Below are 23,080 nucleotides of genomic sequence, written 5' to 3' on the forward strand. Positions count from 1 at the left end.
TGCCAGGCTCTCCCATGCGGGTAGGAAGCGCTCGGTAGCTTGCCAGGTTCTCCGAGGGAGAACTAGGCTAGAAGATGTCACTATAAGATTGAACATGTATATATATATATATATATATATATATATATGTATATATGTGTGTATATATATGTGTATATATATATGCGATCATAAGATGACAGAGATAGAGCATGTTCATTCAGGTAGACATGGTTATTTAGTTTTCATCATTTTGACACCTATGTTAATACGCCCATTTTCCATCTGAATGTGAGAAACCTGGGCAATACATACAGTCTCAGTTGTATGTCAGGAAAGTTCCGGGCCATGGTGCAGCTCACCGAAACAACTGCTCTCCATCTTTATTAGCAACAACCATTTATCAAAACGTTGGGGCTGGAGTAATGCATAGTACAGCAGGGAGGGCATTTGCCTTGCACGCAGTCAGTCTGGGTTCAACCCCGAGCATCCCATATGGTCACTCACACATGACCAGGAGTAATTCCTGAGTGCAAAGCCAGGAGTAACCCCTGACCATAACCGGGTAAGACCCAAAAAGCCACAAACAAACAAACAAACCATTCACCAAAATAAAAGAATGGCAGGGAATAACTGGAAAAAGGACTTCAAACAAATTGCTCTACAAATGAATGGTTTGCCTTTCCAAAGAATTCCGTGCTGCATTACAAATTACATGATAAAGTAGGCTAGTGAGTCTCATGCCAAAAAGATTTATTTGTACAAATGCGAAGAAGGATATTCCAAAGACTGTCTTCAAAGATCTATGGCCAGTATTAGTGTTTGGATAACAGAAACCACTAGCAATGTTCTAGCTGCTGAGCTACCAATTCAGTAATGGTTAACTGAGAAAGAAACTATGAGAGCCCTTACTGGCTCTTGAAACTAAAGAGTAGTCCATTAAAAGTCTAAATAAATAAGTAGAATAGACTGCCCAAATCAGATCTGTAAGGATTTACTAGAACAGAGAATGCAGAAGAATGGGGCGACAGCTGAGCCAGAGAGTCGAGTACAGGGGTAAAGGTGCTTGCCTGCATGCGGCCCCGCCCTTGCAATTCCCAGCATTTCATAGGGTCCCTAAGCCCCACCAGGAGTGACCCCAAGCACAGCCTGAGTAGCCAGTGCTGAGTACCACTAGATGTGGCCCCATGACAAAACAACAACAACAACAACAACAACAAAAGGGAGTGGCTATTTCATCTGATGTTGGGCTGAAAAAGGAAGTGACACAAGAAAGGGAAGATATACCCATGCGCGTGCACACATACACATACACACACACAGAGCACACAGCACACTCACACACACTCATGATATACAGAAAGCTGCAGGAACTAAATTTCCATTGTGTGGGGTCAGAGCAATAGTACAGCATGTAGAGTGTTTGCCTTGTACACAGTCGATCTGGGTTCAATTTCCAGCATTCCATATGGCCCCTGGAGCACCACCAGGAGTAATTCCTAAGTGCAGAGACAGGAGTGACCCCTGAGCATTGCTGGGTGTGATCCCCAAACCCAACAAACAAAGAAACAAACAAACAAGAACAACAAAATAATAAAAACAACCTAACCTTCCATTGTGAGAAAAGTCAGTCAGGAAATAAGACATCCAGAGATTTTTATTTTCTGTTTGTCTTTGTTTTGAGGGTCATACCCAGCAATGATGTGTGTGACCAGCTCTGTGCCAGGGCGGAGGTGGGGGGGTCACTCCTGGCATACTTGGGGAATCTTGAAGCGTTGGAGATAAGACTTGGGACTCCTGCATGCAAAGCATGTGTCTGAATCCTATGTGCCGACTTCCTGGACACCTCCCCCCAATCCTTTTTTAAGGAAAAAAAAAATATATATATATATATACACATATATATATATATATATATATTCAAAAAGAGAGAGAAAAGAAAGATAGCCATACAACCATACAATGCCATAGTGGATGCATGAGTATAGTCTAGAAGTGACAAATGTTGAACCCAGTTCAGTGATAGCCTGGCTGTTCCCCCATGTCAAACGTCCTTCATCTCCCCAAGGCCCTTTTCTGCACTGTCAAAGAAAACAGGTTGACTCTGAGTCTGAGACTGGTAAGATCCATTCCTGCAACTCCGAAATCCTGTAACTAAATTTGACAGAGTATCTGGAGTCAAATTTGTCATTAATTTCCACCAAGATGTTCACAAAACCACTATAAAAGGTGGGGAATGGTGGGAGTTAATTCAAAACACAGGCTGTGCCGGGAGAGGAGGAGGCCGCACGGACGCACACAGAGTTTGCCCTTGCCAAGAAGCCAGCAGAAACGCTGAGGCTACGTGCCTTCCCGGTGAGTCCACCATCAGCACCAAACCTACACAACATGCGTGATACATGACCTGTCCTTCATACGAGGAGAGATGGAAAGAGACGTCTTCCTCTGCCATTTTCAGGCAGCGACAAAGGAAGGCAGGCCAAGGACAACTCACTAAGGGAACGTCGCAGGAGATGCTCAGGCTGAGAACTACCTTCAAGCTAACAACGCTCTGCAGTTACTTCCGGGGCAGAGAAATGTTTTCATAGTGAATGGAAGGCTATAATGAAATGGCTCCGACAAATAATGTCCACGCTATCGTGTCAAAAATCTAACGTCACTTTGAACCATAATGCAGCCAAGGAATACATGAGTCAGATCACTTACCACATCGCTATCGTGTTCAAAGCAAGTATGCCCCAAATCCATGCAGCGCAATCAAGAAAGATCAAACTGAAATCGTTCCTCGCTCTTTGTGCCTTACTATTTCCTACAAAGTCATGGGCGGTAAGAACAGATTTTCCTATGCATCACTCAAAGAACTAAATCGACCCCAGGCGGCACAAGAAGCAAAGCACAGAGGGTAATTAAAAGTGCGCTGAAGAAAAGCAGACAGGGAAACCTGCTGAAAGATCAAAGTATAATCTCAAGAAGAGAAATGTACCTAAGTTGCACATCATTTATACTGTATGAATCAGTTCTTTAAAAATATTTTAAGGGGCCAGAGTGATATTACAGTGGGTAGGGCACTTGTCTTGCACATGGCAGATCCGGGACCCATTGCTAGCATCCCACATGGTCCCCCAAACTCCAGTCGGAGTAATCCCTGAACACAGAGCCAGGAGTAAACCCTGAGCATTGACAACGTGGCCGCCCAAACAAAGTATATGTGGGTATATGGGGCCAGGGAGACAGTGCAGAGATCTGGAGTATGTGTCTTGCATGCACGAGGCCCTGGGTTTGATCCCTGCCACCAGATATTCTTGCTTTGGCCCCTAGCACCACTGAGTGTGGCTCTAGCAGCCCCCACTACCACCAGCGTGGAACCTGGTGGGCTCCAGCACTGCTGGACCTGAACAGTGCTGACTGCATTGCTAGGCCTGGACCCCAAGCGGACAGTCATGAGAAGTGGCTCTGGGCCCCGAGCACTGCTGGGGAGTCCTACCTCCCCCAAATGCTTGACATATCACAATAATCTAAATGGTCCAAATAAGAGTTCCATAGAAATTATTTATTACTCCCCATCTAGTCTCCCGTTCAATTTTTTTTTTATCTGATAGGCTCCTTGAATCTCTTTAAAAAGTTATGTTGGTCACTGGTGAAGGGATGGGTGTTTGAGCATTGTATAACTGAGACTTTAACCTGAAAGCTTTGTAACTTTCCACATGGTGAATCAATAAAAGAATTTAAAATAAATGAATAAATAAATAAAAAGTTATATTGGGGGGCTGGAGTGACAGCACAGTGGATAGGGCGTTTGCCTTGCACGCGGCCGACCCGGGTTCTAATCCCAGCATCCCATATGGTTCCCTGAGCACCACCAGGAGTAATTCCTGAGTGCAGAACCAGGAGTAACACCTGTGCATCGCCGGGTGTGACCCAAAAAGAAAAAAAAATGTTATGTTGGGAAGAAGGGTAGTTAAGATAGAGAAGGGACCAGTAAGATAATAATAGTTGGAAATAATCACTCTGAACAAGAACCGAGTGCTGGAAGTAGATAATGCGATATACATGACAACCTTTCAGTATCTGTATTGCAAACCACAATGCCCAGAAGAAAAGAGAGAGAGAGAGAGAGAGAGAGAAAGAGAAGAAAAGTACCTGCCACAGAGGTAGGCAGGGGTGTGGGAGGGGAGCTGACAGAGGGGAAGGGTGACAGGAGGGAAACCGGGGACATTGGTGGTGGGAAATGTACACTGGGGAAGGGGAAGCTGTTGGAACATTGTATGACTAAAACCCAATCCTGAACAACCTTGTAACTGTGTATCTTATGATGATTCAATTTTTAAAAGGTAAATGAAACTAAGTAAAAATTGATGTCATGGTCCAGAGAGATGTACAGAGGTTAAGACACTTGCATGCTGCAGACCCTGGCTCAATCCTGCCATGGTGAATGGTCCCCCAGGCACCACCAGGCATCATTTGAGAACACAGGACCAGGATTAAATCCTGAGCATTCGATAGGTATGGTTCCCCCAGCCCCAACAAATAACTGTCACTGTCACTGTCATCCCATTGCTCATCGATTTGCTCGAGCGGGCACCAGTAATGTCTCCATTGTGAGACTTGTTGTTACTGTTTTTGGCATATCCAATACACCAATAGCTTGCCACGCTCTGCCGTGCGGGCGGGATACTCTCGGTAGCTTGTTGGGCTCTCCGAGAGGGGCGGAGGAATCGAACCCAGGTTGGCGGCGGGCAAGGTGAATGCCCTACTGCTGTGCTATTGCTCCAGCCCAACAAATAAATAAAAGTCAAAAACGCAGCGCATGACATAATTGTTTACATATCTGCCAGTCGCTCCTGGCCTGGAGCTTTCGCTGGACCTGAGGGAGACAAACCATACAACTCTCTCATCTCAATCTCCATCACGTAGTGAAACGGCCAGGGGTTGCAGACAGTAGCACTTAGATATAGGGCCGCAGCCTCTATTAAAATTACATTAGCTAATGTCAATATGCATCACAGCACCAAATTATATGCCCTGAGACGGGGTAGGGAATGCTTTTTATTGTTTACTTTTTGCATTCGGGACTACCTAAACACTACCTGAGGCCCCTGGGCTATGGCCCGTGGTGCTGCCGGGGTACGCTGTGCGGGGACGGAATTAAGGAACACAGGGACACACATGCAGGGTCTTGTGCTCTGCCACTTGAACTGTTTCCCAAACCAGGTAGCAAATTTGAGGTGTATTTTATTCTTAAAAATTAAGCAGAGGGCTGGAGCAATAGTACAGCAGGTAGGGCGTTTGCCTTGCATGCAGCCGACCAGGGTTCGATTCCCAGAATCCCATATGATCCCCTGAGCACCACCAGGGGTAATTCCTGAGTGCAGAGACAGGAACAACCATCAGGTGTGACCCAAAAATAAAAATAAAATAAAATAACTAATTCTCGAAGGGCTGGAGCGATAGCACAGCGGTAGGGCTTTTGCCTTCCACGCAGCCGACCCGTGTTCGATTCCTCCGCCCCTCTCGGAGAGCCCAGCAAGCTACCGAGAGTATCACGCCTGCACAGCAGAACCTGGCAAGCTACCCGTGGCGTATTGGATATGCCAAAAACAGTAACAATAAGTCTCACAATGAGAGACGTTATTGGTGCCCCCTCGAACAAATCGATGAGCAACGGAATAACAGTGACAGCCACAGTGACAATTCTCGAAAGGACTGGAGAGATAATATAGAAGTCAAGCACATGCCTTGCATACAGCTGACCCTGGTACGATCCCCAGATCACACGGTCCTTTGAGCACAGTCAGATATAGCACTAGAGGTTCACAGTATCCCTGGGCCCCCAGGATCACTGAGCTTGACCCAGGTAACCCACAGCAGCTCCAACCCCTCTAACCTTTGCATCGAACCACTCGCCCAGTGGATAGAGAATCCCCAGGAGGGGCTTTCAGACCTGCCAAGCACCACTGGGGAGCACCCTGTTCCCCACCCCCCAAGAGGAAAGAAAAGGCAATAAATACTCCGCGACAAGCAGCACATAGTACAAGATAAAATTCTGCCAGCTTTGCACAGCATACAGGCTCAGGGGGCATCTGAGAACTCAAAGGTAAGGTCACGTGCTTCCGACTCAGGGCAGGGAAAAGGCCACCGGGTCTCCAGCGGGTTGGGGTCACGTGGGAGGATGCAGGCAAGGAAGTGGGGGTTTGGGGTTCAGGAATTGTGACATATGTCTCCCTGGAAAGACAACAAGAATCTTTTTTTTTTTTTGGTCACACCTGGCTCAGGGGTCACTCCTGGCTCTGCACTCAGGAATCACCCCTGGCGGTGCTCAGGGACCATATGGGATGCTGGGAATCAAACCCGGGTCAGCCGCATGCAAGGCAAATGCCTGCTGTGCTATTGCTCCAGCCCCAAGACAACAAGAATCTTTGTCCCCTACCTTGTGGCATGAGACAGTTCCTTCTGGGCTGGCGAGTGGACATGGACAGCCCTGGGAGATCAGCTCCTCCAAACGGGGAGCTCCCGAGGAAATTTCCTGACTTCCTGCCTCCATCCAGGCAGGACTGGGATCATCACTTAGGGCCATCCATGTGCTCCCCAAAGTTCCCGCAGCAGGCAGGCCCTGCGGGACCCCGGGCAGATGGCCCAGGCCTGTGGCATTAGCAGAGAACCAAAACAGCCTTCCTGACTGAGATCCAAAGGCTCTGATCGAATTCCATGCCTCAGGACAATCCCAACGGGAATCTCTCTGAAACAGAATGTTCTTCCCCCGAAACCGTGTAAATCCGAGTACATGGAAATCAACAGAAGTGGATTCTCGAAGAGCTTCAGAGGTGCTGTACCTATGGATAAGGGGTGCTCCTTAAGCTAAGGGGGGCTGGGGGAAGGAGGGCAGTGACTTCTTCATACATGTGGCTCTTGCAGAGAAGCACCAATGATTTAGATCTTGCATGGACAGACAGGCTTTAAACAGGATCTGACGGTATCGACAGCTCAGAATTATACTGACTAGCTCTGATCACCGTGCAGAAGAGGAGTCATAATAAAATATTAGAATACAAGGATTCGCAAAGGACTTTTCACTTAAAAATAAAATTGGAACATGTAGATATTAAACTGCTTGCTGCATTTCTAGCACAGGGGTAGGGGTGGAGAGAAACATAAAATCAGGACCAAGTTGTCAGTTCAGGACATTCCTAAACTGGAATGTTCCGGCATGCCTCATCCCTCAACCCGCTGGGACTTCCTGGAGTCCAAGGAAAAATCATCACCGGACTTAGTTTCTGTCTTACTTCCACCATTGTGAAAGTCATAATTTAGAAGCCGAGAAAAAGGACAGCAGGTAGGACGCTTGCCTTGCATGAGGCCGACCTGGGTTCTATCCCTGGCCACCACATAGGGGCTCTAAGGACCATCAGGAGTGATACCTGAACAGAGCCAGGAGCGTGCCTTGAGGACAATCAGGGGTGACCCCCCCACTGCCAAACCCCGCCCCCCCAAATCATAATGTATGTCAATGTGCTCCAAGTTGGTTTCTTTCACTATATTCAAAGATAGGTTTACTTATTATTCTACTTCTAACTGTGGAGACAGGAAATCGACTGTCTTTCTTGCCCACTTACTGTCTTGAATGGTGTCTGGTCTGTGAGATACTCAGTGCCCGCTGGTTAAATGCAAGACCTTTAAGGGGAGCGCACCCTTTCATCTTCTTTATCGCCCTATTCGTATGAATGAACAGCACATTTTTTAATGTAAAAGTACTGCTATTTATTCAGCCATGGATTAAGCTGATTGAATTGGGCATTATATATACATATATATATATATATATGTATATATAAATCACTGTGAGCTACAGTTACAAAGCTTTCATGTTCGAGATTCAGCCATATAATGATCCAGCACCCATCCCTTCACCAGTGCACACCTTCCACCACCAGTGTCCCCAGTATATTCCCCCTCCCCTATCCCAGTCCTCACCCTGCCTCCATGGCAGGCAATTTCCCCAATACTCTCTTCCTATTTTTGGGCATTATATTTTGCTTGAATTTTCCCACCACCAGTCAAGCCTGCCTGCTAGGGGCAGATGCTAGATCATTTATTGTCCATTGCTCATTTTGAATATCATGGGTGTTGTGGCCCCATGATTCTGGAATCCTAGATTATAAATGGTTGGGTTCCAGAGACATTTCTGTAGGGCATTCATCCATTTTGGGATTCAGTTGGGCATCTCTGGACCAGGACAAACAGCACTTTTTTTTTTTAATTGAATCACTGTGAGATAGTTACAAGCTTTCATGTTTGGGTTACAATCTCACAATGATCAAACACCCATCCCTCCACCAGTGCACATTCCCCACCACCAATATCCCGGGTATACCCCCCTTTCCCACCCTCCCCCTGCCTCCATGGCAGACAATATTCCCCATACCCTCTCTCTACTTTTAGGCATTATGTAAACAGCACTTTTTTTTTGAAGGAGAGAATGAGTAAAAGGTAGAGCAAACCTGTGCCCAGATTCTATCTTTAGAAATCTTCATAGTGATCCTTTCCAGTAAAAGGCAACATTGTTCTATGCCTAGAAAATGTGGGGGGCCCCAGCAACGGCACAGAGTGTTTGATCTGATCCCCAGCATCAACAAGCTCCCTGCCGTGCTGCCGTGTGGGGCTGGTGACAGCTGGTACTTGACCCTCACAACTTAGGAGGCAGGATCGTTTCTGTCTTCAAGACGACGACTCTAGTCAACAGAGAGTAATTCCGTCAAGTGTGTCCAGAGTCACAGGAGGGCCCCGAGCCGGCATGCATATCCAGTCCTTGCATAACTTGTCAGCGAGTGCTTTTGAACTATGCATTTCATTTTTACTTCCCCCTGGCTGGGGCCCTGGGACCGTGGGTTAGTCAGCACTGGCTCAGTACTGGGGATCAAACTCAGGACCTCCCTCGTGCACTGGGAATTTCCTACACCTCTGGGCCATGTTCTGGCTCTTTCTCCCTGTGCCTGAGTAGCACCAGCATTTGAACTCGTGAGCTTATGTTTTCCAGGTAATCTATTTAAGCACTAAACCACTGAACCATACTCTGAGTCCTTCTCACTGGGATCACAAACAACAGGACTGTCTCGTCTCCCTCTGGCCGACATGGCAGCACTAGGGTTTGTACTCATGACCCTGAGCTTGCCAGGCGAGTGCTTCAAATCTCTGAGTCATCCTCTAGACCTTCAGCAAGTACATTTTTAAAAAAATTTTAGATGAGGCTAGAGCGATAGCACAGTGGGGAGGGCATTTGCCTTGCATGCGGCCGACCCGGGTTCAGTTGCCAGCATCCCATGTGGTCCCCCAAGCACTGCCAAGAGTAATTCCTGAGTGCGTGAGCCAGGAGTAATCCCTTTGCATCGCCAGGTGTGACCCAAAAAGTGAAAAAAAAATTACATATCAATTTTGTTTGGGCTGGAGTGAAAACACAACGGGTAGGGCATTTGCCTTGCATGAGGCCAACCCAGGTTCGATTCCTCCATCCCTCTCGGAGAGCCTGGCAAGCTACCGAGAGTATCCCGCCCACACGGCAGAGCCTGGCAAGCTCCCCGTGGCGTATTTGACATGCCAAAACAGTAACAAGTCTCACAATGGAGACGTTACTGGTGCCCGCTTGAACAAATAGATGAGCAACGGAATGACAGTGATACAGTGAAAAATATCATTCCTCCCCAAATTACTGTACAAGTTTAATGCGGTGCCTTCCTTCCAATTTTGTTGGGGGGCGGGGGCACATCCGGCGGTGCTCAGGGCTTACTCCTGATTCCATGCTAAAGGGTCCCTCCTGCTGGTGCTCAAGGAATCAAACAGGGATCAGCTGTGTCCTGGCCGTATCTCTCTGGCCCCTCGGTGAGTGCTAAATATTAAATTCACAGTTGTGTGTTGATGATGAAGGTACTCTCTGATTAAAATAAAAATATAGGAGGGGTGGCCAAAAGGGGACCTGAGCTCTAGAATAGAGTGTGTAAGAATTCCTTCTAGGCCGCATGAACAAGTGAGGTATTTGGAGGCAGCACCACTCTCTGGCCCTCCCTGAGAGCCAGGGAAACCCCACCTTGCTTCACCCCTCAAACAGGCAGAGCAGCACAAATCACACCAAATTCTCAACTGTGTTTGTGGCCACCATCTAAGAAGGGCGTTGATCAAACTACCTCCAGGGTTCCCATTGCTAAGGCCCAGAACCAAGCAGAAATGTTTCAAACCGCTCGGAGAAGCTAGGGCAGCCATGCTAAGATAGCCCTGGAGAGGGGCTGGAGAGAGAGAGTATAACAGGTAGGGCATTGGCCCGGCACGCGACAATCCCCTTATACCCAGGTTCCATCCTCAGCAGCCCCTGTGATTCCCTGAACTCCACCAGGAGTAATTCCTGAGCGCAGAGCCAGGAGTAACTCCTGTACATCTCCAGGTATGGCACACAAACAAACAAAAATAAATAAATAGCTAAAAAATAAAAAAGAACAGCCACCAAGGGAGCCCCCTCTGCACTTTTAACGTGGGGGTAGAGGAGAATCGTTATGATTCAATTAAGTACATGTGAGAGACACATGCACCGCCAGACGCTAGCCACTAACTTCCTGGAACATTCTCGAGCGTCTCACAGCAGAAACGTAAGCATCAGGCTCTGCTGTAAATCTGAGCATCTCGACGCCTGTCTCTGGGGACTCCGTGGCTGTGGCGGAAACACTAATGTTTGCAGTTGGGCCATTTCTGAACTACTTCCGAAAGGATCTCTCGAAGCTCTTCCGCCGCCCAGACCTGCTTCTTCTCCCCCAGGCCTTCCAGGAGGAGCCAGAAATGGTTCTGAGCGGACGGCTGGAAGGAGCAGAGGGGCGTCCCCAGAAAGCACGCACCCCTACTTGATCCCCACCCACGCCAGAAACAATGGGATTGCTTTGCTTTTCCTCCCCCAAATCCCTATTCCAGAGGAGCCAGGAAATTCCCACCAAACTCAGCATCAGGCCTGACTTAGAGCTGGGGATCTCCCGTGAACGCCAGGGCCCTGCAGCGGCCCCGCGAGCAAGCGTTTGATCTGCACTATCTGGATTTCAAGCTGATAGACACACCGCCTCTTTCTCTCTCTCTCTCTTTTTTTCTAACTGAATCACCGAGAGATACAGTTACAAAGCGTTCATGTTTGAGTTTCAGTCACACAATGATTAAGCACCCATCCCTCCACCAGTGCACAATTTTCACCACCACGTCCCCAGTATTCACCCGTCCCAACCCTCCCCCTGCCTCTATGGCAGACGATTTCCCCCATACTCTTTCTATTTTGGGGCATTAGGGTTTGCACTACAGATACTGAGAGGCCATCGTGTTTGTTCCTCTACCTACTTTCAGCACACATCTCCCATCTCGAACGATCCCTCCAGCCATCACTGACTTAGTGATGCCTTCTCTATCCCAGCTGCCTTCTCCCCCAGCTCACAGGGCAAACTACCAACCATGGAGCAATATTCCTGGCCCCTGTCTCTACTTGGGGACACACAGCCTCTTTATCCTGTGTTCAGTGGCTCCTGGACTCCTGGAGGCCTGGCGCCTGGTTGGCCCAGGGGATTCTGGGGATGCCAGTCCTCATCCCCTGCACATGACCGAACCCCACACGCCAGGCCCAGGCTCCCTACCTCCCCCCACATCGCAGTCTTGAAGCCAGGAGAGAATCTCCTCGGCCGTCCCAATCAAGCCCCATCCGCGAGCACACCGTGCAGAATTACTTCTCAAAGGAAGCGGCTTTAGACGACTTAGAGGACACAGCACTTTCCCACAGAGGGAAAGGAAATAAATCCTCAGTGAACAGGAATCTTTAGCCCGATGCCTCCGGAGCTTATGGCACATGGATGTGAATAAAAATGACTGAACAGGCATTGGGGGGTGGGCCAGCGGATTCCTTGACCCACTCTTCTGAATTCCATTCTGCAAAAGCGACCTGCCGCGTGGTGCTTCCAACACTGAGCTTGGTCACGCAATCCAAGCACAGGCAGACTGCTACTGGCACCGCTTGTGTTGATTTGGGACTAGTACCTTAATCCTCCAGGAGTGAACAGACACCCCTCCCCACTCCAAAATAAAAGCAAAAAGACCCCAGCAAAATAAAGATGTGGGGGGGGGGCATGTTACAAGAGCCCTTGAGTATGTTTGTTGTTGATTTTGGAGTCACACCCACTGGTGCCCAGGGATCACTCCTGGCAGTGCTTGGCGGACAATATGTGGTGCTGGGAATCGAACCTGGGTCAGCTGCGCAGAAGGGAAACACTCTACCCACTGCACTTTCTCTCTGGTCTGAGATCTCTTGAGCATTAACGTGGGATTGATAGGGGCTGGAAGTGAGCTCAGAGCTAGGCCCAGCATATGTGAGGATCTGGGTTCAATACCCAGCACTGAATGGATCCCCAAGAACCTCGGGTTCAGCCCACACGCCTAGAAGCCGGTCTGGATTCCTCAGCATTACTGGATATGATTGCACTACAGAAAAGGGGTAGGAGGGGCTAGAGTGATAGCACAGTGGGTAGGGCGTTTGCCTTGCATGGGGCTGACCCAGGTTCGATTCCCAGCATTCCATTATGGTCCCCTGAGCACCACCAGGAGTAGTTCCTGAGTGCATGAGCCAGGAGTAACCCCTGTGCAATGCTGGGTGTGACCCAAAAACAAAGCAAGACAAAAAAAAAAGGAAAGAAAAGGGGTGGGGGATAAATAAATGAGAACTACCTAATAACTTGCAATACATTACTGTCCTCTATAGTTTAGATTCTGAAAGTAGAATGGGTTTTATGCCTGACTTTTTAATGTTACCAATATATGTACTGCTTAGATCTTACACCAATGTAAAATTCCTTATTCTACATACTATCATCAACTAACATGAACATAAGGGTATCGGGTCACCACAGACCAATGAATACTGTGTCCTCACCCAGACTCGCAAACCTGGTGACAAAAATTGAGTCTTTATTTCTCCCACTTTAAACTCAATTTTCTAATACACCAGATTAAAGCTCAGTGAAAGAAATAGGAATGGACTTTTGTGCACGGAAAATCATACTCTGAATATAAATAGTTTATGCCCTCTTAGCTGTTAGGGTCAATAAATCAATTACTGCCATATAAAGCTGAAACAAAATTGATAGTTATATATTGCTATCACTTAATCTGTCCATATCAATGAAAACCATTAGCAAACTCATGAATTAGGCTTACACTTTATTTTCCAGGAGAATTATCTGAATAAAAATGACTCTACACACAAAGGTGTTAGATTTGTCTTTTGTGTGCCGTGCTGGGCATGGCAGTCAGGACGTCACTCGTGAAAGGGCCAAGGGCACATCTCCAGCGCAAGATGGCTTCAATTTGAAATGATCCAAATACATGTGTCTTACAAACTGCTGTATCCAAGCAATTTTGCAAATATGTATCAAAATTGAAAAGACATATGCTCTTGTGATGATCAATTCCATTTCTAGGAATTTATTTCCACTTTTTTCACAAGAGAGTCTGACAAGAATATCCACTCATTTGGATACCCACCAACTGGACAGAGGAGGTTATGTAAGTAAATCATTACACATCCATGTTAATATACTATAGTTATTAAAAAGAATTAGGTATAAATGCCAAGATGAAAGAGCACATAATTAGAAAAAAAAGAGCAGCATATTTAAAAGTGTATATGACACATTTCATTTATGTGTAAAAAAAAAATTTTTTTTTTTTAAATCGGAGGCAGCAAAATTTCTGGGAGGACAGACATGAAAAGTGGGTAGTAATTGTAAGAGTGATCAGAGGTAAATCTACTACTTGTCATAGGATATGTTTATGTGCCTATAAATCTTTATTTCACGTGTATTTATAATTTGTTGTTTTTCTAAAGTGCTTAGAAAATTAGTCTATTTCCCATATACAAAACTGAAAGCCAACAAAAATTTCAACGTGAAGTTTGTTTTGTTTTTTTGAACCACACCCAGTGGTGCTCAGTGCCTTACTCCTGACTCTGTGCTCAGGAATCCCCACTGGCAGGGCTTGGAGGCCAGCATGTCTGCCAAGGATAGAACCCATGTGGGGGGGCTGGAGCGATAACACAGCGGGTAGGGCGTTTGTCTTGCATGCGGCTGACCCAGGTTCGATTCCCAGCATCCCATATGGTCCCCCCGAGAACCGCCAGGAGTAATTCCTGAGTGCATGAGCCAGGAGTAACCTCTGTGCATCCCCGAGTGTGACCCAAAAACCAAAAAAAAAGAAAAGAAAAGAAAATAGAACCCATGTTGGCTACATAGCAGTCTGCCTGCTGTAGTCTATCTGACCCTCCACATGTAATCTATGAAATTCCTTTCAATAACTCTCACAAACCTCTTCCCATGAGCCTGAACAAAATCAGCCAATAGGCTAATGCTGTACATGTGGCTGCCTCAGTTTTTAATGCCCAGCACCCCATAGAGTCCCCCAAGCATTTCCAGGAGTGATTCCTGAGCAAAGAGCCAGAAGTAAGCCCTGAGCATGACTGGGAGTGGCCCCAAACGAAATAAAAAACCCTGCCTCTTCCAGTCAAAGCCAGGGCCTCACCCATGCACAGAAGTACTCTGCTGAAAGTAAAGTGAAATTTATCAGCTACACAGGCAGTGTGGGGGGCTGGGAGGGCGGGGAGGTGGGGGGGGAGGTTTACTGTGGTTCTTGGTGGTGGAATATGTGCACTGGTGAAGGGATGGGTGTTCGAGCATTGTGTAACTGAGACAAGTCTGAAAGCTTTATAACTTTCCACATGGTGATTCAATAAAAAGAAAAAAAAAGTACTCTGCTGGAGCAATATCCTTGGCCCTAGAAAGTCTTTAGAAAGAGAACATTCCAGAAGCCAGAGAGATAGTACAGAGGTTAAGGTGCTTGCCTTGTAGGTTCCTGACCTGGGTTGAATCCCTGGCACCACATATGAGAATGAGCCCTGAGCACAGAACTAGAAGTAGCCCCTGAACAGTGCCCGGTGTGGTCCCAACACCTTCCAATCCCCAAACAAAAGGGAAACCCATCTAACAGTACTCAGGCAAAAACAGAACATTTCATTTTTCTCACAAACACCAAGTCATGCCATAACCAAGACTCAGCAATACCCAGAATACCCAATATAGTCATGCCCAAGTCATAACCAAGATTCTGCAATACCCAAAATAGTCATAGCATGAGTTAAAAAAAAATTTTTTTTTTGGTATCAGGAATAAAAATTCATACCCTGGAGAGATAATACCAGAGTTAAAGTGCTTGCCTTGCTCGTGGCTAACCCTGGGCCAATCTCTTTCACCACCAGGTGTGGCCCGAACCCTCTTCCACCCTTCACATTTTGGGGGGAACTTAAAGCCTTCAGCAAAGCATGCACTGTAACACTCAGTTTCATCCCTGCTTTACAGAGCATTTCTTCCATTAAGAAAAACAAACTGCTGGGGCCAGAATGTAGTACAGCAATTAGGGTGTTTGCCTTGCACACGGTCAACCCGGGTTCAATCCCTGGCATCCCATGTGATCCCTTGAGCACCACCAGGAGTAATTCCTGAGTACAGAGCCAAGAGTAACTCCTGAGCATCGCTGGGTTTGACCCAAAAAGTCAAAAAAAAGGGAAAAAAAAAGAAACTACTATTAGTCTTTGTAAGAATATGTAAACGCTTTTTAAAATAAGATACTCTTTGCCTTTGCTTTCTCAGATAAAATTTTTAAGCATTACCAACACCTCTCAATGAAGGTGCTATCATTCTTTCTATTTTTATCACTCCTATAGTCTGAAATAATCCCAAAGTCTTTCAAAAATATCTGCCTTGGCAGAAACTGAATTCGTCTGTCTCAGAGGATAGAGAAAAGGAGGAATGGGCTGTGGGAGGGAGGAGAATTATTGGTTAATAAATTTTACCTTCTAAATCATTGAAATTCAAGAGTACAATGAATGGCAATATCATGGCTAATGTTCAAAAATTGGCTAATGTCAAACATTTCCAGTGAATTATAATCATGAGGGGTTATTCAAAGTTCAACATAAATCAAAACTCCAGAGAGTATCCACCTGCTATGTTTAATTTATAAGGTCAATAGAAGGTAAAATCCACACAGTTCAAAATTTATTTGAAGATTTTTGGATAGAAGTTAAAGATTACAAACTCTCAGACTACTTAATAATTGTTTCATTATGACCATAAACTTACAACAAATTACCCTAATTTAAGATACTGAAATTTAAAATCATTTTCTAGCAATAAACTCTAGCTCTTGCACCATGCATAGGACCATGTCATATTAATGTTTTATTCCTTACTAAGCCGTCACATTAGCATTAAAGTCAGGAAAGCATCTAGCAGGTTGTTTTAAGATATTAAAATTTGGGGGGCCATGCATGTAGCTCAGTGTAGAGCACTCACTTGCCTTGCATGTAGGACGCCCTGCTCAGTCCCCTGCCACTGCAAGGAAAAAGAAAAGTGAGCAGTGGCTGAAGCACTTCTAGGGAGGTTCACCCAGAGAGCTAGAGTGTATGCTGTGTGTGTGGGTTCAATTCCCAGCATCACACAGTCCACTGAGCACTGCAAGAAGTCCTGAGTAGTACCCTGGTGAAAAGCTTCTGCATCCCCTGCATTCACCCCACCCCACCGCTTAAAAAAAAAAATTGTCCACTATCTGAAGAGTTTTATGTTGCTGAGAAAAAAGGGGGTACAGTTAAGCTAAATATTCCTCCTGCGGATAAATTACTCACATCACTGTGTTCTATGATCCAGCCCCATAAACGCTGATGCCAGAGACCGCTGACTCTCCCAATACAGTACCAGGCAGGGCAGGGTTTGGGCGAGTCCCTACACAGAGCAGTGAGCATATCTGAGACGGACACATCATCTACCTTCATTTGAATCATAGCCCACAAAGGCACTCTAACTCTTCCCTGAAAATCTGATGATAAAAGAGACAGGTCAGTTCCTACTGCCCTCTTGCCTGCTCCTTTCTCTTTGCCCCCGTCTATTAAAATGCCTCTCATGAAAGCGAGCTCCTGCCCTTTTCTCTTTGGCCATATGGCTGAGCTTCAGGGCTCTGTGTCGGATGCAGCGCCTTTGTTTCAGGGGTGAAGGCGAATTTCCTTTCTCTGCGCAGCTACACCACTGACTTCCAGCAACAGAGCAGGACGCACTGCTCTGCCCTCCACTGCCAAGGCGAGAGCCTCTTTCTGCTCACTCACCCTTTCCTACAGTTCGTTTCTATTTCTGTAAAAATGAAAAATGGCTTGCCAGTAATCCATAACTGGCTAATTCGCATATGGCTCGTGAAGGGCCGGCTGCACTTAAGGATGTGATTTTACTATTAAATATAGACTTCGCCTAACAACGGTGTCTATGTATTAATTTCCCTAGTCTAGTTAAATTTGATAGTGTACAAACATCTTATACTGTAGCTCTGCCTTTGAGAACACCACCAACATTTGTGTATGTATCTTCTAAATTAAATGATTATCTAAAATGTTTCACATTGCCATAGAAATGAAATATTCCCTACTTCTCTATAAGCTAAGATTTTTAATACACCAAAGTCTTTTGATTTATTAGTGGGCCAGGAATGTGGTTCAGGGGCTGGAGCAACAGCACAGCGGGTAGGGCGTTTGCCTTGCACGTGGCCCACCCGGGTCGGATGCCTTTGCCCCTCTCGGAGAGCTCAGCAAGCTACCGAGAGTATCTCGCCCGCACAGAGAGCCTGGCAAGCTCCCCATGGCGTATCTGATATGACAAAAACAGTAACAACCAGTCTCACAATGGAGACATTACTGGTGCCCGCTCGAGCAAATCGATGAGCAATGGGATGACAGTGATACAGTAATTATAACCCCATACTTTGCATGTCTGAGGCCATTGGTTCTAGTCCTGGCATTCAAAAAAAGAGAGGTAGGGGGTGGGAAACAATAGATATTATAATGCTCATTTTACAAATAGCTTAAGTACTTCTAAGACAGATATGGGATTTTGGGTTTTGTTTGTGTATGTGTGACTCGAGATTTTTTTTTTTAATAGTGAATCACCATGAGGCACAGTTACATACTTAGAAACTTTCGTGTTTGTGTTTCAGTCATACAATGGTTGAGTACCCATCCCTCCACCAGTGCCCATTCTCCACCATCAATGATCCCAGTATCCCTCCCACCGTCCCCACCCCATCCCCCCCAATCCCACCTCTGTGGCAGGGCATTCCCTTTTGTTCTCTCTTTCCTTTTGGGTGTTGTAGTTTGCAATAGAGGCATTGAGTGGCCATTGTGTTCAATCTATAGTCTACATTCAGCTCGCATCTCCCAACCTGCGAGATATTTTTAATTGAACAAAATTTACAAGGAAAAGCTTGAGGGGAAAGAGAGGAACATGTGTGCAAGAGAGAACACAGGCTTCTCCAAAGTGCTTGCTTTTATCTTCTCCAAAAATAAAAGCAGGCAAAGATACATGTTTAAGGGAGCACATGGGCTTAAGAGAAAAAGAACAGAAATAGATGATATATATTATCTTTTGCATTTTTTATTTTGGGATCACACTGGCTATGTTCAGTGCTTAGTCCTGGCTCTATGCTCAGGGATCACTCTTGGTTATGCTTGGGGAGGACCACAGGGATGCTGGGGATCGAACCTGGGTCAGCTTCATGTAAGGAACGTATCTGCCTGTTGTTCTATCTCTCTGGCCTCAGGTGTATCTCATCTTGTCAAGTTACTGAAGAAATTCTTGTTTAGTAGTTAACTGAAGTTAATATTCCAAAGGATTGGAGGACAGCACAGTGGGTAGGGTATTCACCTTGCATGCAGGCGACCTGCGTTCGATTCCTCCGCCCCTCTTGGAGAGCCTGGCAAGCTACCAAGAGTATCTCACCCGTATGGCAGATCCTGGCAAGAAACCCATGGCATATCCGATATGCCAAAAACAGTAACAAGTCTCACAATGGTTACTGGTGCCTGCTCGAGCAAACTGATGAGCAATGGGATGACAGTGAGACAGTGATACAGTGAATATTCCAAAGTGAAATTTAAGTCTTTATTAGTGGCTTATGCAATGTGGGTTCTTTACAATCTGCAAGCTCCGACAACTCTAAAACTTTTTTCTGAAGGCTATCACATTTTTACTACAAATATACAAAGCCTGGAAGTGCAGCTAGGGTTGGGGATGTGACTGGCTTTATTCAAAGACCTAATAAATTCCCACAGGACACACACACAAACACACACACACACAAATAATAAATAATAACCAGCAACGTGGCCTCCAGTGGCTTTTGTTAAACTTTCACCTGGCCTCACAAAAAAAATATTTGTGAACTTTAGGATTTATTACCTAATTACAACAAGGGATGGTATGACCAATTAATTAACTTGCCGAAAACCAAATTTAAAATTGTGGTCACATGCCATCTAAATGTCATAGAGAAGAGCAGCATTACGTACCACTGATAAATAGTCCAAACGTGCTGCTAAGCATTAAGTGTCCTTGAGACGGACTTTAGAAAATATTTTATCAAAACCTTCCAAGGTTTAGCTCTGGATGCAAATAATCCAAGCCTTTACAAAGGGCTCGAATATGCTTTCAGGAAATCAACTCTGCTCTGAGTTGTAACAGTTCTTTGAGATGTGAAAAAAGCAATGTATATGAAACCCTTATTCTACAGGTAATTACATATCATTTACACAGAAATAAATGCCGGGGGGGGGGGGGCGGAGTGATAGTACAGTAGGTAAAGCATTTTCCTTGCATGTGGCTGACCTGGGTTTGATCCCCTGCATCCCATAGGGTCCCCAGAGCACTACCAGGCATGATTCCTGAGTGCAGACCCAGAAGTAACCCCTGTAAATTGCCAGTGTGACCCAAAAAGCCAGAAAGAAAGGCAGAAAAAGGAAGGAAGGGAGGGAGAAAGGAAGAGAAGGAGGGAGGAAGGAAGGAAGGAAGGAAGGAAGGAAGGAAGGAAGGAAGGAAGGAAGGAAGGAAGGAAGGAAGGAAGGAAGGAAGGAAGGAAGGAAGGAAGGAAGGAAGGAAGGAAGGAAGGAGGAAGGGGCTGAAGCAATAGCATAGTGGGTAGGGCGTTTGCCTTGCACACGGCCGGCCCGGGTTCAATTCCCAGCATCCCATATGGTTCCCTGAGCACCACCAGGAGTAATTCCTGACTGCAAAGCCAGGAGTAACCCTTGTGCATCGCCAGGTGTGACCCCCCACAAAAAAAAAAAGAAAAGAAAGAAGGAAGAAGGTAGGAAGGAAGGAAGGAAGGAAGGAAGGAAGGAAGGAAGGAAGGAAGGAAGGAAGGAAGGAAGGAAGGAAGGAAGGAAGGAAGGAACAAAGGAACGGAGGGAGGAAGGAAGGGAGGGAGGGAGGAGGGAAAGAACTACTAGTATATGTGATGGTCTCTAGGAGATATAAGAGATGGAGAAAACCTAGAATTTTAGAAATAAAAATAAAATATAAGAAAAGCTCAAAAAATATTACAATACATGCCCATAGCAACATAGTAGAGGAAAAACATTTCATACATACAAACTGACTATATTGACCACAATAAAGTTCAGAACGAATAATCTGATTTTTCTGTTAAATGGGCTGTTAAGGACTGTGAACAGACTAAACTGTTAATCACTATGAGTTCTTGGGGCTGGAGCGATAGCACAGCAGGTAGGGCATTTGCCTTGCACTCGGTCGACCCAGGTTCAATTCCCAGCATCCCATATGGTCCCCTGAGCACTGCCAGGGGTAATTCCTGAGTGCAGAGACAGGAGTCAGCCCTGAGCATCGCCGGGTGTGACCCAAAAAGAAAAAAAAAAACAACCACTATGAGTTCTTTCCCATCCATTATTGTTGAAATGAAAACAAACCCATCCATTGGGTTTGTTTTCATTTCCCTTTCTAGGGGCCAGAGAGATAATACAGTGGGTAAGGTGCTTGCCCGGCATGCTGCCGAGCAGGTCTGACCCCAGCACCACAGAGTGTTGAAAGGCCACCAGGAGACATCCCTGAGGACAGAGCCAGGAGCAGGCCCCGAGCCAGCTGGGCGTGGCAAAAACCTTTCTACAGCACATCTCCGCTTTCCTAATGTGCACATTCAAAATACAAAATGTGTAGAGCATGTCATTTATGAGGGAATGAAAAACACAATACAAATACTGACTATATAAGAATGCAACCCATGTCAATGGCAATGGAAATGTACATGAATTTCTAATACCACATCTAAAAAGTACTACTGCTTGTTTGTTTTTTTGGTCTACCCTCAGCAATGCCCAGGGATTACTCTTGGCTGGGTAATAAGATTTCCCCCTAGCAGTGCTAATGACGGAACCTGGTTCTCCCATAAGCAAAGCCTCGCTCCATCTATTCAATTATTTCCGCAGTCCCAAAAAGTAGTTTTTTAACCAAATCCCAATAATTCTTATAATAATTATAATAACAATAATTATCGGGCTGGAGCGATAGCACAGCGGTAGGGTATTTGCCTTGATGCAGCCGACCAGGGTTCGATTCCTATGCCCCTCTTGGAGAGCCCTGCAAGTTATGGAGAGTATCCCGCCCACACGGCAGAGCCTGGCAAGCTCCCTGTGGCGTATCAGATGCCAAACACAGTAACAAGTCTCACAATGGAGACTTTACTGGTGCCCACTCGAACAAATCGATGAGCAATGGGATGACAGTGACAGTGAACAATAATTATAATAACAATAGCAATATGAAATATAACAACAATATTAACAACAGATATCTTATGAGGGCCTGGGAGAGTGTGTTCTCTGAGCTGAAGCACTTGCTTTGCATCCTGCAGGCCTGAGTGTAATTCCCAGCACTACAGGATCCTAGAATACCACGAGGGCAACCACTGCCAGGCGTGGCCCCAAACAAATAAGAACCTCATTTACGCATCATAATTTCATTTAATTCAGTTCATTTTAGCTAATCTACATTATTCAATTGTTCTGCAAATATTAATGGCTGGCCCTGGCCTAAGTAACAGGGCTTCACTGAAGAAGGGAAAAAAATGAGACAGCACCTGCCACTTCTTTTATATGCCGTAATATTGATATGTAAACTCTCAGAATCCCACAGCATTGAAATTGCTTGAGAAAAAAATATTTCCCAAAAATATGCATTATTTGAAATCAACAAGCATAGTTCAGTAATATCCCAAAGAGAAGTTACAATAATGGAAAGGTGATCTGGCATAAAAATATGCCAGACAAAATGAAATAATCTATTCCTATAATCTTCAATCACTGCCAAAATATGGAATTTAATGTACATACATAATGCTCAAAGTATTTTTTCTTTTAATCTGTTCCCGATTGTCTTGTTATATTTTAATAAAAAAAAGAATTGATTTTTATATAACTGGGCATTTTACATGCTTTGATAGAGTACATTTTGCTTTATTAAACCACAATGTGTTTTGGCGGCACTAAAGCACTGAAAGATGTATCTTAAAAGTGAAGGGATGTCTTGCCAACAGTTTTAATTCTCCATGATAATCAAAACTCTAAAAATACTTTGAACTGGCAAACTGTAAAGATACTCAGACATTCAGCTTTATCTTTCACACCCCCTCAACTGCCCCACTGGTTATAACTTTACCCTCGTAATAACTAAAGTGTGGATAAATATATTAAGGACATGTGATATGTGTTAAATGTAAACATGCTATATAATTCCACTCAGGACATTTCTACTTAAATAAGCTCACTGAAATGAATGGGTAAGAAAAACTATAAAATCTTCAGATAAAGGGGGAGGATGAGAGAGTGATAATTATGAATAACGTGTACGGGGTTTCTTTTTAAGGTGAGGAACATCCTCTAAAGTAGTCTGTGGTGACAGTCACACAACTTTGAATATACTGAGGACAACCAAATGGTGTGCTTTAAATGGGCAGACTTTATGGTATGTGAAATATATCTCAATAAAGCTGGGAGGAAAAACCCTTCAAATAAAAAATTTCATCACATTCCAGTCTCTAAATACATCCATGGGTATAAAACGATTGCTTCCTTTATTGTCCAGTTATTACATCATCCATCATTTTACTCACTAACGGAACTATCGATTGTAAAGATAACAATGGAAACTACAGCACCCTCATCTTT

At 45.3% G+C, this 23,080-nt stretch overlaps 1 protein-coding gene across 3 annotated transcripts in view; it reads right to left on the bottom strand.

The window, feature by feature from the left end:
- PATJ (PATJ crumbs cell polarity complex component) overlaps window positions 1–23,080 on the bottom strand; it is a 370,230-nt gene that overhangs the window by 269,103 nt on the left and 78,047 nt on the right. The gene's annotated exons all lie outside the window — the stretch shown is intronic.

This window comes from Sorex araneus, chromosome 5, assembly GCF_027595985.1.
Source record: "Sorex araneus isolate mSorAra2 chromosome 5, mSorAra2.pri, whole genome shotgun sequence".
Taxonomy (NCBI): Eukaryota; Metazoa; Chordata; class Mammalia; order Eulipotyphla; family Soricidae; genus Sorex; species Sorex araneus.